At 48.8% G+C, this 21,814-nt stretch overlaps 1 long non-coding RNA gene across 2 annotated transcripts; it reads right to left on the bottom strand.

Moving 5' to 3' along the window:
• Window positions 1-1,910: 1,910 nt before the first annotated feature.
• Window positions 1,911-21,269, bottom strand: LOC137848612 (uncharacterized). Of its 2 annotated transcripts, XR_011091451.1 has the most exons (4): window positions 21,228-21,269; window positions 20,560-20,658; window positions 3,253-3,339; window positions 1,911-2,479 (listed from the first exon to the last, which is right to left on the bottom strand). It is a non-coding gene; the product is annotated as an uncharacterized lncRNA (long non-coding RNA). The 2 variants fall into 2 exon arrangements; XR_011091450.1 differs by lacking the exon at window positions 1,911-2,479 and having other exon boundaries at window positions 2,514-3,339.
• Window positions 21,270-21,814: the final 545 nt, after the last annotated feature.

Raw genomic sequence — 21,814 nt, 5'->3', positions numbered from 1 at the left:
CATGCGCTGGGTCCAGAGAAGCAGCACCTGCCCCCTCTGCAGGCAGCGCATCACCTCCATCCGCTACTCCATCTGGGCGGAAGACGACTTCCTGGAGGTGCAGGTGGCCCCCGATGCAGAGGCGCAAGACGACAGCCCCCAGGACGAGCAGGGGGCTGCAGAGCCCATGCCCCAGCCTGCCGTGAGAGGCCTCCCGCCCGAGGAATGGGCAGCCCTCTTCAGGGAACACCTCGAAGTCCTGGGTCCGCTGCGCTCCTGGGTGCGCCAGCAAGCCAGGGAGCTCTTCGATGCTGCCTGGTGGGACCAGGACATGCTGGAGGCCACCGTCGTCGCTTGGCTGTGCCGCTGTGGGCTGGATGAGCACGCCTTGGTGCGGGAGCTGCGGCCCTTGCTGCAGGGCCACACGGTGAGCATTGTGCAGCGGCTCATCTCCATCATGGGGGAGATCTGCAGCGAGGAGTACCTCGAGGAGCTGGGCTTCCTGGAACCGCGTCCTGCCAGCCAGCTCTCCATGGACAACGGCCCTGAGGTGGACCTCGAGGGCTCCCAAGACACCTGGGAGCCAGAGCTCGAGGGCTCCGAAGACACCTGGGAGCCAGAGCTCGAGGGCTCCCAAGACACCTGGGAGCCAGAAGACAGCCTGGAGGCCACCCCCAGCCCTGCTGCCTCCCCCCGGGACACTCCTGTCACCAGCCTGCTCTCCTCCAGCAGCGCGGAGGATTCTGACATCGAGGAGCTGCCCAGCACCTCCAGTGCCACCCTGCCTGCGGGTCCAGCACCCATCCCTGAGGAGCAGGAGGAGCTCTTCTCAGAGCCTGAAGAGGAGGAAGCAGAACACGCTGCAGTGCCGGGCTGCAGCCACGGGGCCTCTCCTCCTGGCCAGGGCAGGGACAGCTCACCGGGGGGGCCCCGGCGCCCCCCGAAGAGGAGGGCCGACAGCAACCCGGACTCTCCCCAGCCCTGCAAGAGGCCCCGGCGCCTTTAGCAGGGCACATCTGGTTGTCATCAAAATAAAGAGTTGTGACCCTGCCACAGACAGTGTCTTGGTCTTCTTCGTCGAATCCCAGAATCCTACAGTCATAGAAATGTCGAGTGGCTCAGGTTGGAAGGGGCCTTAAAGACCACCTAGTTCCACTCCCCCTGCCATGGCCAGGGATGCAACTCACTGGCCTCACCCAACCTGGTGATGGGCAATGTCTGCCCACTCGCTCAGGACCCACAGGACCCAATTATAATTATTAATAACCTATTTTTAATACATTGTTATAATTATTAATTAATTAATTAATAATTAATACTAATTATAATAATCTATTTTTTAGAAGTAGTAATGAATATGGATTAGTCTAGGAGCATAAAAATCAGCTACTTGATGTAACTGGTGTGCGTCCTGGTGGAGCGGAGACTCCCGGTGCACCCAGCGCTGTTTGCTTACCTCTATTCTTTTAATAAATCCTATTTTTTTATTTAATCCTATTTTGAAGACTGAGCCATTTCTAACAACCTCATTTGGTTTCTTCCTGCCCAGCTCTCCAGCCTGTCCAGGTCTCATTGTACTCAAAATTCTCATTTGTACTTTCTGTAGTACTAGTGTTATGCTTGTGCCATTTGGTTGGAAAGGTGAAATTGAGAATTTTCTTGATATTAGTAGGGACTCTATGTTCAGAATATACCCCTGGCCATTCATGGGTAGCTTCTTAGCACAATAATCAGTACAACTGCCAGCAATTGCAAACAGTTGTCAGAGTGGCTAACAGATATGAGCACTGCTAGCATATGTCTGTCTATGAGGAAGCCCATTCCTTCTTGTACTTGCTGCTCATCACTGTCCCCACTCGATATCTACATACTGAATTAATGTGATTCCAGCAGGTAGCCTTACTTCTTCTAATGTCTTAGCCAATTCAGCATGTGTTGGTGCAAGTCTGTGCTTAACCCCCTGGGGTAAATGAGCAAAAAAGGCTGTATTCCTTCCAAAGTAAAAGCAAATTTGTCTTGTTCCTGCCGTGGTAATGTGACCAAAAGATATCTCTAACACCACCGACAGCCATCATTTAAATCCTGCTGTATTAAGCAGATTAGGTATGTCAGACAGACTGGGTGCTGTGGCAGTCAATGGTTTAGTAGCTGCATTCAACTTTCTGTAGTCTACTGTAAGCCACCATGTCCTTAATATTTGTAACTGGCCATACTGGAGAAGTTCTTTCCTCTTCCTAGGCTGCCTGCTAGCAAGTTGATTGGGAGTACAACAAGAAAATTTTTTTTAATCAACATTTGGTGTGATTTTCAGCAACACAACTGCTATGAGGACTGCAAGAAAAATGCTTGCCAGGTTTGCAGCATAATACCAGTAGCCTGAATAAGTTATAAGGCAATAGAAGTCCCCTAGTAAAGGACGGTGTAAATGCCAAAACTTAATTGGACAAGCTGTTTCCTCCTGTAAGTAGATTATTCAGGTTATTTCCTGTATTTCTTGTAACTGAAAAAACAAACAAACAAACAAACACAAAACAAAAAAACAACCAACAATATTTACTCCAAAATTTATCCATTTTAAATAGAACACATATTTTAAAAGTCTGTTTCTGCTACAGTTATGTGAAAGATTTTATCCCAAGTCTTCATTCTATACAGTAGAATAAAAAAAAATAAATTTCAAAGGACAATTTTCAGATTCACATTAAGGCCGGAGTCCACCTCATGTTGTAAGTCTCTTCTACCAGGTTAGAATATCACCACTAACACCTTGGTACAATTCCTCTACAGGTAGTCAGCTCAGCTTTTGTCATTTATATTCCAATGGGACAGGAACTGATTCACTTCTTCCAGAGTTTGTGAAAAGCAATTCCCCCACGCTTATTTTATAGCCTGGCTGAGCGATGCACTGGAAGTTTTCTCTCCGGTATCAGAACATTTCAAAGCACGGAGTTCAGCCAGTGCAAGAAATCGGTTGTTCATCCAGACATCTTTAGGTTGAGTCTATTTGGCCTTTCAGAAATTCATAAGGATATGAGCATGGTAGAAAATATCAATAAAGGTTAGGAAACACAATGACAAGAGGAAAAAGAAAAGGCAAAATTGAGCTTCAGAGCTGTACTGACAGATCTGAAATTCTGTGGGGATTCCGTAGGTTGGAAAAGCACAGCAAAACTCACGCCTGAGAATAAGGCACCATGAGGCTGCCAATACGCTCAGGTTACTTACTGTATTAGCATGCTTAATTACAACAAATTAACAACATGTAGTTCTTACCTCTGATATTAATTCCAATATTCTCTCCCTGCTCTGGTTGTGAAACACGGAAAGCTCTGTCACGCAGTCCTCGTCAAGGTGTCCCTGCTGCAAGAACATGGACTACATTCAAGCATGAAGCTTTCAGGTTGTCTCATCGAGACACATCTGACCATGACACTGCTGTGCTATGCAGCAGGCGGAGTCCCTCATTATCCAACATTTCAGATTTTGTATTTTAGTTAGCATCATGGCTAGATGTTGCCGTGAGTAAACGGAGAAAGTCACACAACTTCAGCAACTTGAGCGTCTCGGCCCTCCCTGGTGAGAGGTTCTGAACTCACATAGGAAAGGCTGTCTGCAGATAAGATTTTTCACTTGAGTGGAAGCTACACTTTTATCTCTTCTTAAATATGCAAAGCTGTATCAGGCATGCACGTCTTTGCCAGAGCTGCTTAAAACTGACAGCGCACGTGCAACAAGCTGTTCTTTACCTAGACAAACAGCAGCACCCAGTGGCCAGCAGGAGGCATTGGCAAACAATGGAGAGACGGTCAGGACAAAGGCTTTCAAAGAGGCCAAATCGTTAGCCGAACAAGCAATTCTCTGAGACGTAGAAATGAGAAAAACCATAAGCACGTCCAATATGCTTGTATGAAAATTTGAGTTTTGCTCCATCACGGGTTCCTTTCCACGGAGGAAGAATTTCAATCATGTCTTCAAAAACCCATTAGTGAGATCTTTAGAAATGGATTGTAGGCAATTTCCCAATGCTCAGGGGTTGGGGCCCTTGCTCAGTGAGGAGGGGCTGAGGCAAAGATGTTTGGTCAGACTGCAGAGGAACCTCAGGGCAGCCTTCTCATAACTACAAGGAGGGCAGCAAGACAAAGCCAAGCTATCTCAGCAGGGCATGGTGCGATGATGACAAACAGCAGGCATGGGGGTACAAATCACCAAAGGGAGATGGCAATTATTTGGGTGTTATATAAGGGTGTTCTGGTGTCCCACAGACCTTGCTGATGCTGTTTGAAAAGAATTAAAAAAGCGAGGTAGGAATTAAAATTATTTCACTTATTGCGAACACAGAAGAGTGGCTATTAAATTGGGGGAGAAAATAGAGCACAAAGAGGCTGGAGATGAGAATGGTTTAATGAAAGGGCAGGGGAATGGGGAGAAAAAGAAACAAAAGAAACAATAAGGCTGCGGGGAAGCGCAGAGAGAAGGAAAAAGAAATATTCTCTACTTCCCATCAACGAGCAATGTTCAGCCATGTCCTGGGAAGCAGGGCATCAGAACATGCAGTGGTTGTTCAGGAGGAACAGCCCCCTTCCCCACGGCAACCCCCTGTTTATTGCTGAGTGTGGCATCAGGTGCTATGGAATGTCCCTTTGGTTGGTTTAGGTCAGCTGCCCTATCGATGTCCCCTCCCCATCACCGCCCACCCCCATTGATTTCCTTTGATGAAGTGGCCAACCATCTGGTTGCCCAGGGGAAGCCAGCTGATGGTACCTGTTTGGATTTCAGCACAGCTTCAAGACAGCTTCTCACTGTCTCCTTCTGGACAAATTGGGCAGCACACAGCTAGAGCAATGCATAATGCGATGGGTGAACAAGGGGCTGACGGGTCGCGCTCCAAGGGTTATTGTAAATGGGGTCGCATCAGGGTGGCGGCCAGTCATAGGGGCTTGCGCAGGCCTCCATTTTAGGGCCTGTTCTCTTCAGGGTTGTCCCGACTGACTCGCATGTAGGACTTGAGGGCATCTGGAGTCCATTTATGCATGATGCTAAACAGGAAGGAGTGGCTGACTCCATCGAGGGGAGGAAGGCTTTGCAGAGAGATCTCGACAAAGCAGAGAGCTGGGCAATCCCCAGCAATATGAGGTTTAGCAAGAGCGAGTGAGGGATTCCCCGCCTGGCAAGGGGCAACCCTGGCTGTATGGACAGCACAGCCCTGCAGAGAGGGATCTGGGGGTTTTGGGCGATGGCAAGTTGAATGTGATTCAAGCACGGGCCCTGGCAGCCAGGAGGGGCAACAGCATCCTGGGGTGCCTCCAGCACGGCATCGCCAGCCGCTCAGGGGCAGGGATTGCTGTGCTCTGCTCTGCGCTCTTGCAGCATCACCTCCAGTCCTGGGTGCACTTTTGGGCAGCACACTAACAGAAGGACATCAGGTTATGGGAGAGTGTCCAAAGGAGGGCTTGGAAGTGGTGGAGGATCTGGAGAGTAAGACGGATGAGGAGCACAGGAGGTGCGCGTGTTTGTTCAGCCTTCATGAGACTGAGGGGAGGCCTCATGGCGGCCGGCAGCTTCCTCACGAGGGCAGCAGAGGGGCCGGCGCTGAGCTCTGCTCTCTGGGGCCACTGACAAAACTCGAGGGAATGGCAAGGAGATGGGCCACTGGAGGCTCTGGCTGCAGCTGAGGAAAAGATTGTACACCAGCACGGGGCTTGGCCACTGAAACAGGCCTCCCAGGGAAGTGGTCATGGCAGCCAAGCTGCTGGGGTTCACCAAATGTCTGGCAAGTGCTTTCAGATTTGGTTTTTGGGGGTCACCCAGAGCGCTGGGCTCTGAGGTCACCCAGCGGTGGGCTGTGAGGTCACCCAGCAATGGGCTGTGACCTCACGGCCCTCGCTGCTTATCTTGGGGCGCCGTCAGAGCCTGGCCCAGCCTGGCTCGTGCCTGGACTCCCGCTGAGCGTTTGTGCGAGGCTTGGAGTGCCGAGCAAGGATCTCTTGGGAGATTTGTTGGAGCTGTGCTGTGGGGCCGTTGGCAGCTGCTCTCGGTGCCCGTCCCCGCAGCCAGTGCCTGCGTTTCCCCGGCCCTGCCTGGCTCAGGCAGCCGGGGCTGTGGAAGGAGTGCTCGCAGCAGTGCAGGTGAGCTGTGAGGCGACACGTGCCCCGGGGCTGGGCTTGGGGTTTTGTCCTGCTGAGGGGCCGGGGCACTGCCGCTGCCTGCCCTGGCTCAGCCACTGACCCTGGCCTCTCTCCTTCTTGCAGCGCACAGCAGCTGTGGCAGCGGTGCCAGCCAGGGGAAGCAGCTCCCCATCTGCAGCTCTCCCCAGCCCGCTGCAGCGAGCCGACACCATGGGCGCTGAGGCCCAGGACATCACCTGCCCTGTGTGCCAGGGGGTGTGCAAGGAGCCCAGCTACATCCTCCCCTGCCTGCACCAGTTCTGCTTCGGGTGCGTCATGCGCTGGCTCCAGAGAAGCAGCACCTGCCCCCTCTGCAGGCAGCGCATCACCTCCATCCGCTACTCCATCTGGGCGGAAGACGACTTCCTGGAGGTGCAGGTGGCCCCCGATGCAGAGGCGCAAGACGACAGCCCCCAGGACGAGCAGGGGGCTGCAGAGCCCATGCCCCAGCCTGCCGTGAGAGGCCTCCCGCCCGAGGAATGGGCAGCCCTCTTCAGGGAACACCTCGAAGTCCTGGGTCCGCTGCGCTCCTGGGTGCGCCAGCAAGCCAGGGAGCTCTTCGATGCTGCCTGGTGGGACCAGGACATGCTGGAGGCCACCGTCGTCGCTTGGCTGTGCCGCTGTGGGCTGGATGAGCACGCCTTGGTGCGGGAGCTGCGGCCCTTGCTGCAGGGCCACACGGTGAGCATTGTGCAGCGGCTCATCTCCATCATGGGGGAGATCTGCAGCGAGGAGTACCTCGAGGAGCTGGGCTTCCTGGAACCGCGTCCTGCCAGCCAGCTCTCCATGGACAACGGCCCTGAGGTGGACCTCGAGGGCTCCCAAGACACCTGGGAGCCAGAGCTCGAGGGCTCCGAAAACACCTGGGAGCCAGAGCTCGAAGACTCCCAAGACACCTGGGAGCCAGAGCTCGAGGGCTCCGAAAACACCTGGGAGCCAGAGCTCGAAGACTCCCAAGACACCTGGGAGCCAGAGCTCGAGGGCTCCGAAGACACCTGGGAGCCAGAAGACAGCCTGGAGGCCACCCCCAGCCCTGCTGCCTCCCCCCGGGACACTCCTGTCACCAGCCTGCTCTCCTCCAGCAGCGCGGAGGATTCTGACATCGAGGAGCTGCCCAGCGCCTCCAGTGCCACCCTGCCTGCGGGTCCAGCACCCATCCCTGAGGAGCAGGAGGAGCTCTTCTCAGAGCCTGAAGAGGAGGAAGCAGAACACGCTGCAGTGCCGGGCTGCAGCCACGGGCCCTCTCCTCCTGGCCAGGGCAGGGACAGCTCACCGGGGGGGCCCCGGCGCCCCCCGAAGAGGAGGGCCGACAGCAACCCGGACTCTCCCCAGCCCTGCAAGAGGCCCCGGCGCCTTTAGCAGGGCACATCTGGTTGTCATCAAAATAAAGAGTTGTGACCCTGCCACAGACAGTGTCTTGGGCTTCTTCGTCGAATCCCAGAATCCTACAGTCACAGAAATGTCGAGTGGCTCAGGTTGGAAGGGGCCTTAAAGACCACCTAGTTCCACTCCCCCTGCCATGGCCAGGGATGCAACTCACTGGCCTCACCCAACCTGGTGATGGGCAATGTCTGCCCACTCGCTCAGGACCCACAGGACCCAATTATAATTATTAATAACCTATTTTTAATAGGTTATTATAATTATTAAGGTAATTAATTAATTAATAATTAATACTAATTATAATAACCTATTTTTTAGAAGTAGTAATGAATATGTGTTAGTCTAGGAGCATAAAAATCAGCTACTTGATGTAACTGGTGTGCGTCCTGGTGGAGCGGAGACTCCCGGTGCACCCAGCGCTGTTTGCTTACCTCTATTCTTTTAATAAATCCTATTTTTTTATTTAATCCCATTTTGAAGACTGAGCCATTTCTAACAACCTCATTTGGTTTCTTCCTGCCCAGCTCTCCAGCCTGTCCAGGTCTCATTGTACTCAAAATTCTCATTTGTACTTTCTGTAGTACTAGTGTTATGCTAGTGCCATTTGGTTGGAAAGGTGAAATTGAGAATTTTCTTGATATTAGTAGGGACTCTATGTTCAGAATATACCCCTGGCCATTCCTGGGTAGCTTCTTAGCACAATAATTAGTACAACTGCCAGCAATTGCAAACAGTTGTCAGAGTGGCTAACAGATATGAGCACTGCTGGCATATGTCTGTCTATGAGGAAGCCCATTCCTTCTTGTACTTGCTGATCATCACTGTCCCCACTCAATATCTACATACTGAATTAATGTGATTCCAGCAGGTAACCTTACTTCTTCTAATGTCTTAGCCAATTCAGCATGTGTTGGTGCAAGTCTGTGCTTAACCCTCTGGGGTAAATGAGCAAAAAAGGCTGTATTACTTCCAAAGTAAAAGCAAATTTGTCTTGTTCCTGCCGTGGTAATGTGACCAAAAGATGTCTCTAACACCACCGACAGCCATCATTTAAATCCTGCTGTATTAAGCAGATTAGGTATGTCAGACAGACTGGGTGCTGTGGCAGTCAAGGGTTTAGTAGCTGCATTCAACTTTCTGTAGTCTACTGTAAGCCACCATGTCCTTAATATTTGTAAGTGGCCATACTGGAGAAGTTCTTTCCTCTTCCTAGGCTGCCTGCTAGCAAGTTGATTGGGAGTACAACAAGAAAAATTTTTTTAATCAACATTTGGTGTGATTTTCAGCAACACAACTGCTATGAGGACTGCAAGAAAAATGCTTGCCAGGTTTGCAGCATAATACCAGTAGCCTGAATAAGTTATAAGGCAATAGAAGTCCCCTAGTAAAGGACGGTGTAAATGCCAAAACTTAACTGGACAAGCTGTTTCCTCCTGTAAGTAGATTATTCGGGTTATTTCCTGTATTTCTTGTAACTGAAAAAACAAGCAAACAAACAAACAACAAAAAAAAACCAAAAAAACAAAAAAACAAAACAAAACAAAAAAAAAACAACCAACAATATTTACTCCAAAATTTATCCATTTTAAATAGAACACATATTTTAAAAGTCTGTTTCTGCTACAGTTATGTGAAAGATTTTATCCCAAGTCTTCATTCTATACAGTAGAATAAAAAAAAAATAATTTTCAAAGGGCAATTTTCAGATTCACATTAAGGCCGGAGTCCACCTCATGTTGTAAGTCTCTTCTACCAGGTTAGAATATCACCACTAACACCTTGGTATAATTCCTCTACAGGTAGTCAGCTCAGCTTTTGTCATTTATATTCCAATGGGACAGGAACCGATTCACTTCTCCCAAAGTTTGTGAAAAGCAATTCTCCCACGCTTATTTTATAGCCTGGCTGAGCGATGCACTGGAAGTTTTCTCTCCGGTATCAGAACATTTCAAAGCACGGAGTTCAGCCAGTGCAAGAAATCGGTTGTTCTTCCAGACATCTTTAGGTTGAGTCTATTTGGCCTTTCAGAAATTCATAAGGATATTAGCATGGTAGAAAATATCAATAAAGGTTAGGAAACACAATGAAAGGAGGAAAAAGAAAAGGCAAAATTGAGCTACAGAGCTGTACTGACAGATCTGAAATTCTGTGGGGATTCCGTAGGTTGGAAAAGCACAGCAAAACTCACGCCTGAGAATAAGGCACCATGAGGCTGCCAATACGCTCAGGTTACTTACCGTATTAGTGTCGCGTTAAAGGGGTGTAGCTGATTAACCGTTACGGGCCCGGTTGGATTCAGAGTACTGAACCAGTCGGACATTCACCAAAACCACATTAACCGCCTGGGGGTCCAGTCAGACATTCACCAAAAATGCATTAACGGTCTGGGGGTCCGTTCGGACATTCACCAAAAACGTAATAACCGCCTGGGGGTCCACTCAGACATTCACCAAAAACGTATTAACCACCTGGGGGTCCGTTCAGACATTCACCAACAATGCATTAACCGTCTGGGGGTCTGGTTAGATTCAGAACACTGAACTATCATGGATAACCACCCTCACCCTAGTTGCATTAATGAAAGCTATCACAATGCAATCAAGTATGGTTTATTACAGCAACAGATAATCAGGTTCTTTTGGATTGCCGGTGATAGTGACTATCTGCAAAAGCAAGCTAGTATGCATGAAATACACAGGTGTTATAGGTGTTACAGATGTTATACAGGTGTTGTAGGTGTTACAGATGTTATAGATGTTACAGATGTTACAGATGTTATAGATGTTATAAGTGTTACAGATGTTATAGGTGTTACAGGTGTTACAGGTGTTACGGGTGTTACAGGTGCGCAGCCTAGAAATAAACACGTTAAAAGGATCAAAGACTCTATAGAGATTTATAAGCAAATATTCAGATCTCACCCAAAGGCGTCCCAATGGGGGGGGGAAGAGAGGCTCAGCCCGTCAACTGATCCCAGGAGTCAGGAGGTCCTAAGGATGTTGTATGTCCTTGGGATGGTATCTCCCCTGACGATGGTATCTTCCCTAACATCCCCTCTCTCTTGGGCCAATTTATATTATTTTCTATCTTTTAGGTGGAGCTTGAGTGGCTCTAGTCAAGCATATCTTAGTTATGATTGGTGTAAAGTTTTCCCATCTCCGTTTAAAGTAATAGGCTCTGAGAAATTCAGAGCGCATGCTCAGTGAGGGGTGGTCGCACCTTGGAGGTGGGTAGCTTTTGGGATGGAGGTGTGTTTTGGTATTATAATGATATTATAATGAGCAAAAAGTACACTAGGGTACAGCATTTGTCAAAACATGACAGGTCTTTGGCTTAGGGTGGCAAAAAGTGCAGCTTTGTGCACAAGAACAATCGAGGCCCCACTTGGTCACAGAGCCTAGCCGTGGTGTCTCCACTCCACTCCACGCTCCGTGGTGTTCCTTAGAGCTAGCACACCAAGTTTCCCCAGCGCAATAGCATCTAAGGTTGGGAGCCTAGGGAATGCTCAGGTAATGCAGTTATGCCCTACCCTGAAAGCCTCTTCAATGCTGTACCTTTTCCTTAAAAGTGTGAATGTTAGCTTTATTTTCCTAGTTACTTCAGGCATTTACACCACATAATCCACCCCGTGACTATAGTCACTCAAGCTTCACAACGGTTGGAATATGTCAGGGATATCACATACATCCACGGATTGAGGTTTATCGAGTGTATGTACATTGTGTAGGGATGCTAAACATTTCATCATAGTATTAGCAGAACAATAACAGGGTGAAGCATCTTGTTGAAGATTCCCTTGGCAGCTGGCGACCATCCAAAGTGTCCCACCAACAGTGTCTCTCATCTCTCTTTACTCTTTCCATCACTCGATGTATTTCTTGTGCATCATGATGGACAGCAATCAGAGTCTTTTGTCCATTTTCTCGGACTTGTGTCATCAGCTGCTTCAGGTCCTCATGTACCAGCAATTTCTTCACCAAGGTGAGGTTCATTCCAATAGGAGTAGGCAGCAGTTAATTAGATGCAATAAGTTGATAAGAAGTGACAGGAGCTGAGTATTTAAAATCACATCCTAGAATTTTGGTAAAATTGCAAACACAAACATTAGAGTGATTACTGGTATCTACCACGGTATCATCTACGACTATAGAATCACAATGAGTTCTCATACAAACACAACCTTTCCCAATATATACAAGTACAGTTTTAAGGGTTTCATTAGGATGTATCTCAAAGTGGCAAATGTTTTGCTCAGTGTCAAGACAAATGTCTTGAGATTCCAGCGTGTTACTTTCACAGATGAAACCTTTTTGTTCACGCACAATGCATGCATTTACATCAATTGTTTGCCACTTTCCTCCCTTCTGATGGGCCCATACTTTATGCTCTTTAGGATAAAGTATAGTTCCATTGTGATTGAGTCCTAATGCAATGATTGGATATACATTGTATATGGTGGCATTACTTATAGTAAGTATAAAGGCAACAATTTTATCATTTTCTGCATAATGGGTAAAGTTGACCAATTGCCACCAAGCTTGAAATTCTTTTTCAAATTCTGAAGCATTATCCCAAATCAATTTTTGAATTTCAGTGGGCAAAGTTTTTTCTTCTCCCTTTCTAATAATAGCTGCTGCTACAGATTGTATCCATAACTGCGCTTGGATACAGCTCAAGGCAAGGGAGGTATTGCCTTGGGCTTTTCCAAGGGCATTTATAATTAATTGATGATCATTTTCCTCAAGCCAATAAGGATGATTTTATTGGTTGTTCCAATTTCCTTAGGTCATCTGTAGTAGCAGTTATTCTACTCATTAAGACCTCAGCAGAGGCTTCATATCCTTTGACCATGAATTCAAATAGTAATTCTGTGCCTCTGTAGCCTCAGACACAGTACACAATTATAGGTTTGGTGAAAGTAAAATTGTTTCAGTTATTTTGGAAACTGTTTCATTTTCAGTCGGCCGATTATAAGCGGATCGGTTAGTTATTCGGCAACCAATTTGTATTGTCTGTCCAGACATGGCTTGAAGTTCAGCCATTCTTAGAGAATTGTTCCAACTCCATTCATCTTTTGAAAATATTTTGTTTCCATGTAGAACTAAAGTAGAGAGATTTAGGTCCTTTCTGTTTTGAGATGTTCCAGTGACTGTGCTATACTGTGACAATACATGGTTAAATGCCATGGTGAAACACCTCAGCTCCATGCACAGCCACAGTAGCTAAGTTTCCTTTAAGGTCTGTAATTGCATCAAGGTCAGGGTAAAGCATAGCATCATTAATCCAAACTGTTGATTCGTCATCTTCCAGCTGTCCCTATACAGTTTGCTCAGGGTTCCTGTGAACACAAAAGAAAATAAAATATGCTCGGTTGTATTCAACCGGCAGGGTTAGAAAGAGGGTGAAATAGCAATCTTTGATTTCCCATGCATAGAAATATTTGGGAGTAGTTAGCGCTATTGCTACTGTTAGAAACACAGAGGGCTTTCACTATCTCTCCCATGTTTGGAACTGTGGCAGTCAAAGGACAAATGTTAGCATTTAACTGTCTGTATTCCACTGTAAAATGCCATTGCCTGGTTGTTTTCTTTACTGTCCACACTGGTGAATTGTAAGGTGAATGGGTCCTTTTAATAATGTCTCTTTTTTCCAATTCTGTTACCACCCCGTCAATCCCCATAAGTGCTGCTGCTGACAAGAGATATTGCCAATCATTAATGATTTTAAGCAGGGGATAGGGGTATGGATGTTTGTAACAGGCTCAGTCTCACGGTGCCTGAAACCCTTTGATGTGTCGCGAAACTCCACACAGTTCCATCAGGGAGTTTACCGGGACGGTGGGGATGACAAACTCCCAACCGACCCTGAACGTGTGCGGGATTTGCTACTCCACCTGGATCCCTACAAGTCCATGGGTCCAGATGGGATTCATCCCCGGGTGCTGAAGGAGCTGGCGGACATCATCGCGGAACCTCTCTCAATTATTTTTCAATGATCCTGGGAGTCTGGAGAGGTCCTGGTAGACTGGAAGCTGGCAAATGTTGTGCCGATTTTCAAGAAGGGTCAGAAAAAAGACCCTAGCAATTACAGGCCTGTCAGTCTCACATCAGTGCCTGGTAAAATCATGGAGAAGATGGTTCTCGAACGTATTGAGGCGCACCTGGGGGACAAAGCAGTCATTGGTCCCAGCCAGCATGGGTTTGTGAAGGGTAGGTCCTGCCTAACTAACCTGATTTCCTTTTATGATAAGATCACCCATATGGTGGACCAAGGGAAACCAGCTGATGTGATTTTTTTGGACTTCAGCAAGGCTTTTGACATGGTTTCCCATAGGATCCTACTGGACAAAATGTCCAGCATACAGCTAAATAAAAACATCATACGATGGGTGAGCAATTGGCTAACGGGCAGGGCCCAAAGGGTTATGGTGAATGGGGCTGAGTCAGGCTGGCGGGCGGTCACTAGTGGGGTCCCTCAAGGCTCCATTTTAGGGCCGGTACTTTTCAATATTTTTATAAACGATCTGGATGTAGGAATAGAAGGCATTTTGAGCAAGTTTGCTGATGACACCAAACGTGGAGGAGTTGTGGACTCTGTTGAGGGTGGAAAGGCCTTGCAGAGGGATCTGGATAGGTTGGAGAGCTGGGCGATCGCCAACCGCATGAAGTTCAATAAGAGCAAGTGCCGGGTCCTGCACCTGGGACGGGGAAACCCTGGCTGCACGTACAGACTGGGCGATGAGACACTGGAGAGCAGCCTAGAAGAGAGGGATCTGGGGGTCGTGGTAGACAACAAGTTGAATATGAGCCGGCAGTGTGCCCTGGCAGCCAGGAGGGCCAACCGTGTCCTGGGGTGCATCAAGCACGGCATCGCTAGTAGGTCGAGGGAGGTGATTGTCCCGCTCTGCTCTGCGCTGGTGCGGCCCCACCTCGAGTACTGTGTGCAGTTCTGGGCACCACAGTATAAAAAGGACATGAAACTGTTGGAGAGTGTCTAGAGGAGGGCTACGAAGATGGTGAAAGGCCTGGAGGGGAAGACGTACGAGGAACGGCTGAGGGCACTGGGCCTGTTCAGCCTGGAGAAGAGGAGGCTGAGGGGAGACCTCATCGCAGTCTACAACTTCCTCGTAAGGGGGTGTCGAGAGGCAGCAGACCTTTTCTCCATTAACACCAGCGACAGGACCCGAGGGAACAGGGTTAAGCTGAGGCAGGGGAAATTTAGGCTGGACATCAGGAGGGGGTTCTTCACACAGAGAGGGTGGTTGCACACTGGAACAGGCTCCCCAGGGAAGTGGTCACTGCACCGAGCCTGTCTGAATTTAAGAAGAGATTGGACTGTGCACTTAGTCACATGGTCTGAACTTTTGGGTAGACCTGTGCGGTGTCAAGAGTTGGACTTGATGATCCTTAAGGGTCCCTTCCAACTCAGGATATTCTATGATATGAGGTTTAGCAAGAGCGAGTGAGGGATTCCACGCCTGGCAAGGGGCAACCCTGGCTGTATGGACAGTTGGGGGGACGAGAGGCTGGAGCACAGCCCTGCAGAGAGGGATCTGGGGGTTTTGGTCGATGGCAAGTTGAATGTGATTCAAGCACGGGCCCTGGCAGCCAGGAGGGGCAACAGCATCCTGGGGTGCCTCCAGCACGGCATCGCCAGCCGCTCAGGGGCAGGGATTGCTGTGCTCTGCTCTGCGCTCTTGCAGCATCACCTCGAGTCCTGGGTGCACTTTTGGGCAGCACACTAACAGAAGGACATCAGGTTATGGGAGAGTGTCCAAAGGAGGGCTTGGAAGTGGTGGAGGATGTGGAGAGTAAGACGGATGAGGAGCACATGAGGTGCGCGTGTTTGTTCAGCCTGCATGAGACTGAGGGGAGGCCTCCTGGCGGCCGGCAGCTTCCTCACGAGGGCAGCAGAGGGGCCGGCGCTGAGCTCTGCTCTCTGGGGCCACTGCCAAAACTCGAGGGAATGGCAAGGAGATGGGCCACTGGAGGCTCTGGCTGCAGGTGAGGAAAAGATTGTACACCACCACGGGGCTTGGCCACTGAAACAGGCCTCCCAGGGAAGTGGTCATGGCAGCCAAGCTGCTGGGGTTCACCAAATGTCTGGCAAGTGCTTTCAGACACATGCTTTGGTTTTTGGGGGTCACCCAGAGCGCTGGGCTCTGAGGTCACCCAGCGGTGGGCTGTGAGGTCACCCAGCAACGGGCTGTGACCTCACGGCCCTCGCTGCTTATCTTGGGGCGCCGTCAGAGCCTGGCCCAGCCTGGCTCGTGCCTGGACTCCCGCTGAGCGTTTGTGCGAGGCTTGGAGTGCCGAGCAAGGATCTCTTGGGAGATTTGTTGGAGCTGTGCTGTGGGGCCGTTGGCAGCTGCTCTCGGTGCCCGTCCCCGCAGCCAGTGCCTGCGTTTCCCCGGCCCTGCCTGGCTCAGGCAGCCGGGGCTGTGGAAGGAGTGCTCGCAGCAGTGCAGGTGAGCTGTGAGGCGACACGTGCCCCGGGGCTGGGCTTGGGGTTTTGTCCTGCTGAGGGGCCGGGGCACTGCCGCTGCCTGCCCTGGCTCAGCCACTGACCCTGGCCTCTCTCCTTCTTGCAGCGCACAGCAGCTGTGGCAGCGGTGCCAGCCAGGGGAAGCAGCTCCCCATCTGCAGCTCTCCCCAGCCCGCTGCAGCGAGCCGACACCATGGGCGGTGAGGCCCAGGACATCACCTGCCCTGTGTGCCAGGGGGTGTGCAAGGAGCCCAGCTACATCCTCCCCTGCCTGCACCAGTTCTGCTTCGGGTGCGTCATGCGCTGGGTGCAGAGAAGCAGCACCTGCCCCCTCTGCAGGCAGCGCATCACCTCCATCCGCTACTCCATCTGGGCGGAAGACGACTTCCTGGAGGTGCAGGTGGCCCCCGATGCAGAGGCGCAAGACGACAGCCCCCAGGACGAGCAGGGGGCTGCAGAGCCCATGCCCCAGCCTGCCGTGAGAGGCCTCCCGCCCGAGGAATGGGCAGCCCTCTTCAGGGAACACCTCGAAGTCCTGGGTCCGCTGCGCTCCTGGGTGCGCCAGCAAGCCAGGGAGCTCTTCGATGCTGCCTGGTGGGACCAGGACATGCTGGAGGCCACCGTCGTCGCTTGGCTGTGCCGCTGTGGGCTGGATGAGCACGCCTTGGTGCGGGAGCTGCGGCCCTTGCTGCAGGGCCACACGGTGAGCATTGTGCAGCGGCTCATCTCCATCATGGGGGAGATCTGCAGCGAGGAGTACCTCGAGGAGCTGGGCTTCCTGGAACCGCGTCCTGCCAGCCAGCTCTCCATGGACAACGGCCCTGAGGTGGACCTCGAGGGCTCCCAAGACACCTGGGAGCCAGAGCTCCAGGGCTCCCAAGACACCTGGGAGCCAGAGCTCGAAGACTCCGAAGACACCTGGGAGCCAGAGCTCGAGGGCTCCCAAGACACCTGGGAGCCAGAAGACAGCCTGGAGGCCACCCCCAGCCCTGCTGCCTCCCCCCGGGACACTCCTGTCACCAGCCTGCTCTCCTCCAGCAGCGCGGATGGGTCTGACATCGAGGAGCTGCCCAGCGCCTCCAGTGCCACCCTGCCTGCGGGTCCAGCACCCATCCCTGAGGAGCAGGAGGAGCTCTTCTCAGAGCCTGAAGAGGAGGAAGCAGAACACGCTGCAGTGCCGGGCTGCAGCCACGGGCCCTCTCCTCCTGGCCAGGGCAGGGACAGCTCACCGGGGGGGCCCCGGCGCCCCCCGAAGAGGAGGGCCGACAGCAACCCGGACTCTCCCCAGCCCTGCAAGAGGCCCCGGCGCCTTTAGCAGGGCACATCTGGTTGTCATCAAAATAAAGAGTTGTGACCCTGCCACAGACAGTGTCTTGGGCTTCTTGGTCGAATCCCAGAATCCTACAGTCATAGAAATGTCGAGTGGCTCAGGTTGGAAGGGGCCTTAAAGACCACCTAGTTCCACTCCCCCTGCCATGGCCAGGGATGCAACTCACTGGCCTCACCCAACCTGGTGATGGGCAATGTCTGCCCACTCGCTCAGGACCCACAGGACCCAATTATAATTATTAATAACCTATTTTAATAGGTTATTATAATTAATAAGGTAATTAATTAATTAATTAATACTAATTATAATAATCTATTTTTTAGAAGTAGTAATGAATATGTATTAGTCTTGGAGCATAAAAATCAGCTACTTGATGTAACTGGTGTGCGTCCTGGTGGAGCGGAGACTCCCGGTGCACCCAGCGCTGTTTGCTTACCTCTATTCTTTTAATAAATCCTATTTTTTTATTTAATCCTATTTTGAAGACTGAGCCATTTCTAACAACCTCATTTGGTTTCTTCCTGCCCAGCTCTCCAGCCTGTCCAGGTCTCATTGTACTCAAAATTCTCATTTGTACTTTCTGTAGTACTAGTGTTATGCTTGTGCCATTTGGTTGGAAAGGTGAAATTGAGAATTTTCTTGATACTAGTAGGGACTCTATGTTCAGAATATACCCCTGGCCATTCATGGGTAGCTTCTTAGCACAATAATCAGTACAACTGCCAGCAATTGCAAACAGTTGTCAGAGTGGCTAACAGATATGAGCACTGCTGGCATATGTCTGTCTATGAGGAAGCCCATTCCTTCTTGTACTTGCTGCTCATCACTGTCCCCACTCGATATCTACATACTGAATTGATGTGATTCCAGTAGGTAACCTTACTTCTTCTAATGTCTTAGCCAATTCAGCATGTGTTGGTGCAAGTCTGTGCTTAACCCTCTGGGGTAAATGAGCAAAAAAGGCTGTATTATTTCCAAAGGAAAAGCAAATTTGTCTTGTTCCTGCCGTGGTAATGTGACCAAAAGATATCTCTAACACCAACGACAGCCATCATTTAAATCCTGCTGTATTAAGCAGATTAGGTATGTCAGACAGACTGGGTGCTGTGGCAGTCAAGGGTTTAGTAGCTGCATTCAACTTTCTGTAGTCTACTGTAAGCCACCATGTCCTTAATATTCGTAAGTGGCCATACTGGAGAAGTTCTTTCCTCTTCCTAGGCTGCCTGCTAGCAAGTTGATTGGGAGTACAACAAGAAAAATTTTTTTAATCAACATTTGGTGTGATTTTCAGCAACACAACTGCTATGAGGACTGCAAGAAAAGTGCTTGCCAGGTCTGCAGCATAATACAATTAGCCTGAATAAGTTATAAGGCAATAGAAGTCCTCTAGTAAAGGACGGTGTAAATGTCAAAACTTAATTGGACAAGCTGTTTCCCCCTGTAAGTAGATTATTCAGATTATTTCCTGTATTTCCTGTAACTGAAAAAACAAACAAACAAACAAACAAAAAAACAACCAACAATATTTACTCCAAAATTTATCCACTTTAAATAGAACACATATTTTAAAAGTCTGTTTCTGCTACAGTTATGTGAAAGATTTTATCCCAAGTCTTCGTTCTATACAGTAGAATAAAAAAATAAATAAATTTCAAAGGACAATTTTCAGATTCACATTAAGGCCGGAGTCCACCTCATGTTGTAAGCCTCTTCTACCAGGTTAGAATATCACCACTAACACCTTGGTACAATTCCTCTACAGGTAGTCAGCTCAGCTTTTGTCATTTATATTCCAATGGGACAGGAACTGATTCACTTCTTCCAAAGTTTGTGAAAAGCAATTCCCCCACGCTTATTTTATAGCCTGGCTGAGCGATGCACTGCAAGATTTCTCTCCGGTATCAGAACATTTCAAAGCACGGAGTTCAGCCAGTGCAAGAAATCGGTTGTTCATCCAGACATCTTTAGGTTGAGTCTATTTTGCCTTTCAGAAATTCATAAGGATATGAGCATGGTAGAAAATATCAATAAAGTTTAGGAAACACAATGACAAGAGGAAAAAGAAAAGGCAAAATTGAGCTTCAGAGCTGTACTGACAGATCTGAAATTCTGTGGGGATTCCCTAGGTTGGAAAAGCACAGCAAAACTCACGCCTGAGAATAAGGCACCATGAGGCTGCCAATACGCTCAGGTTACTTACTGTATTAGCATGCTTAATTACAACAAATTAACAACATGTAGTTCTTACCTCTGATATTAATTCCAATATACTCTCCCTGCTCTGGTTGTGAAACACGGAAAGCTCTGTCACGCAGTCCTCATCAAGGTGTCCCTGCTGCAAGAACACGGACTACATTCAAGCATGAAGCTTTCAGGTTGCCTCATCGAGACACATCTGACCATGACACTGCTGTGATATGCAGCAGGCAGAGTCCCTCATTATCCAACATTTCAGATTTTGTATTTTAGTTAGCATCATGGCTAGATGTTGCCGTGAGTAAAGGGAGAAAGTCACACAACTTCAGCGTCTCGGCCCTCCCTGGTGAGAGGTTCTGAACTCACATAGGAAAGGCTGTCTGCAGATAAGATTTTTCACTTGAGTGGAAGCTCCACTTTTATCTCTTCTTAAATATGCAAAGCTGCATCAGGCATGCACGTCTTTGCCAGAGCTGCTTAAAACTGACAGCGCACGTGCAACAAGCTGTTCTTTACCTAGACAAACAGCAGCACCCAGTGGCCAGCAGGAGGCATTGGCTGCAAATGAGCATCAGCTGCTCATCAGCACTTGGTGACAGCTGGAATTTCCCCCAAGCCCCCACACTATCCTCAACTCACACACATCAAAAGAGTTGAAGTACAGAGTGGACAAACATGCTGTCAAAGAGGTCAGCTTGTTGGCCAAACGAGCAATTCTCAGTGAGAACTAGAATTAAGATAAACCATAAGCATGTCCAAGAAAAATAATAATAACTGTTTTTTACCCCCTAAACAAAAGTATTGACCAAGGAGCCTGGAGAATCAACTGGTTGCTCACATACAGAAGTTCTGCACATTTTGGTGAGAAGCTAGCTGTTTTGCTAATTAAGCATCAACGACAGAATACAATGACAACGTACCTTGAAATGCCTCCTCAAAAGAAATGGCAAAGAACCAGTACCGTTGTGACAGCAAATAAGATTACACGAAATGCCAAGGAACCTTCTTGGCAAGTGTACTTACTGGATATTTACTTTGCCAGTGGACAGCATCTGAATAACCTTCCATGAGCCACGGGTGACTTAACAGATGCTTAACTGTAATCCGCTTCTTTGGGTCCACCTAGTGGGCAGGAAGAATCAAGTTGTTACACAAATCTGTGAGAATAGAAGAAAAAACTTATCTTTTATTCAGACCTTCTGGGTGCATAGAACGGATAGAATAGAAACCAACAATGTTTCAGAACCCCACCAAAAGGAAGGTTAAATGTCTGAGCTGTGAATAACAGTTACAGCACCTATGGTTACAGTACATGTTCCAGTAACATTCTGCAGTGACTAGACTGCCTAGATGTAGCCCGAAGGCATATTTCATATGCTCAGCTTCATTAATAAAACATCTCATTTATAAACACTTCTTAATTGTGCTGTATCAATAGAACACCCAAATGCAAGGTGCTTCAAGACTTCATTTAATTATTTACATTTTAATTTCTATATCCATGAACTATTATTACATTCTTGCATGAGAATTTTCTGCAGAAGACAAGGCTAACCTTTCCTTCAAGGATTCAGACATATAAGAGTTAATCTTCAAACACCAAATATTTTCTAAGTACTTCATAGATGTAGTATTCCGACCTAATGAAATAGCATTTTGTAGACCTATCTGAGTAGAAGCAGCACCTTTACCTGTAGCATTTGGCTAAGCAGCAGCGTACTGCTAGGAGAGAGAGCCACTTTGGAATAGTATATTTTCCTCTCTGTGGAAAAAAAAAACAAAGAGGGTGTAGAATGAACCTTGAATAGTTAGGTCAAACAGGATTATTAAATTACTTAGGTGATAGTGACATCTCTCTTCAGCCAAAAAGGAAGAACAGCCACATGCAAAAAATGTTTGAGAGTTGAGGTAAGGACAGGGAGATCACTCACCACATACCGTTATAAGGAAAACAGACTCGGCGTAATGAAGATCAATGTAATGTATTGACAAATGGTAATAAACTAGAGCAGTGAGAACTAAAAACCTCCTCCCTCTGAGCAATGCAAGGGAACAGGGCAGTCCATAATGCTTTGACCCTGCTGCTCCCTACACCTCCCTCTCTGTCCCTGCTCCCCATGGGGTCCCTTGCAGGGGATGCCGTACTTCCCAAACTGAGCCTGCGGGGGCTGCCCACAGGCAGCAGCTCTTCAGGAACTGCTCCAATATGGGTCTGCACCATGCGGTCCATCCATCGGGAGCACGCTACTCCTGCAGATGCTCTCACCAGACCTCCTGT

The sequence above is a fragment of the Anas acuta genome, chromosome Z (genome assembly GCF_963932015.1).
Source record: "Anas acuta chromosome Z, bAnaAcu1.1, whole genome shotgun sequence".
Taxonomy (NCBI): domain Eukaryota; kingdom Metazoa; phylum Chordata; class Aves; order Anseriformes; family Anatidae; genus Anas; species Anas acuta.
This window is presented reverse-complemented; position numbering and strand designations above follow the sequence as displayed.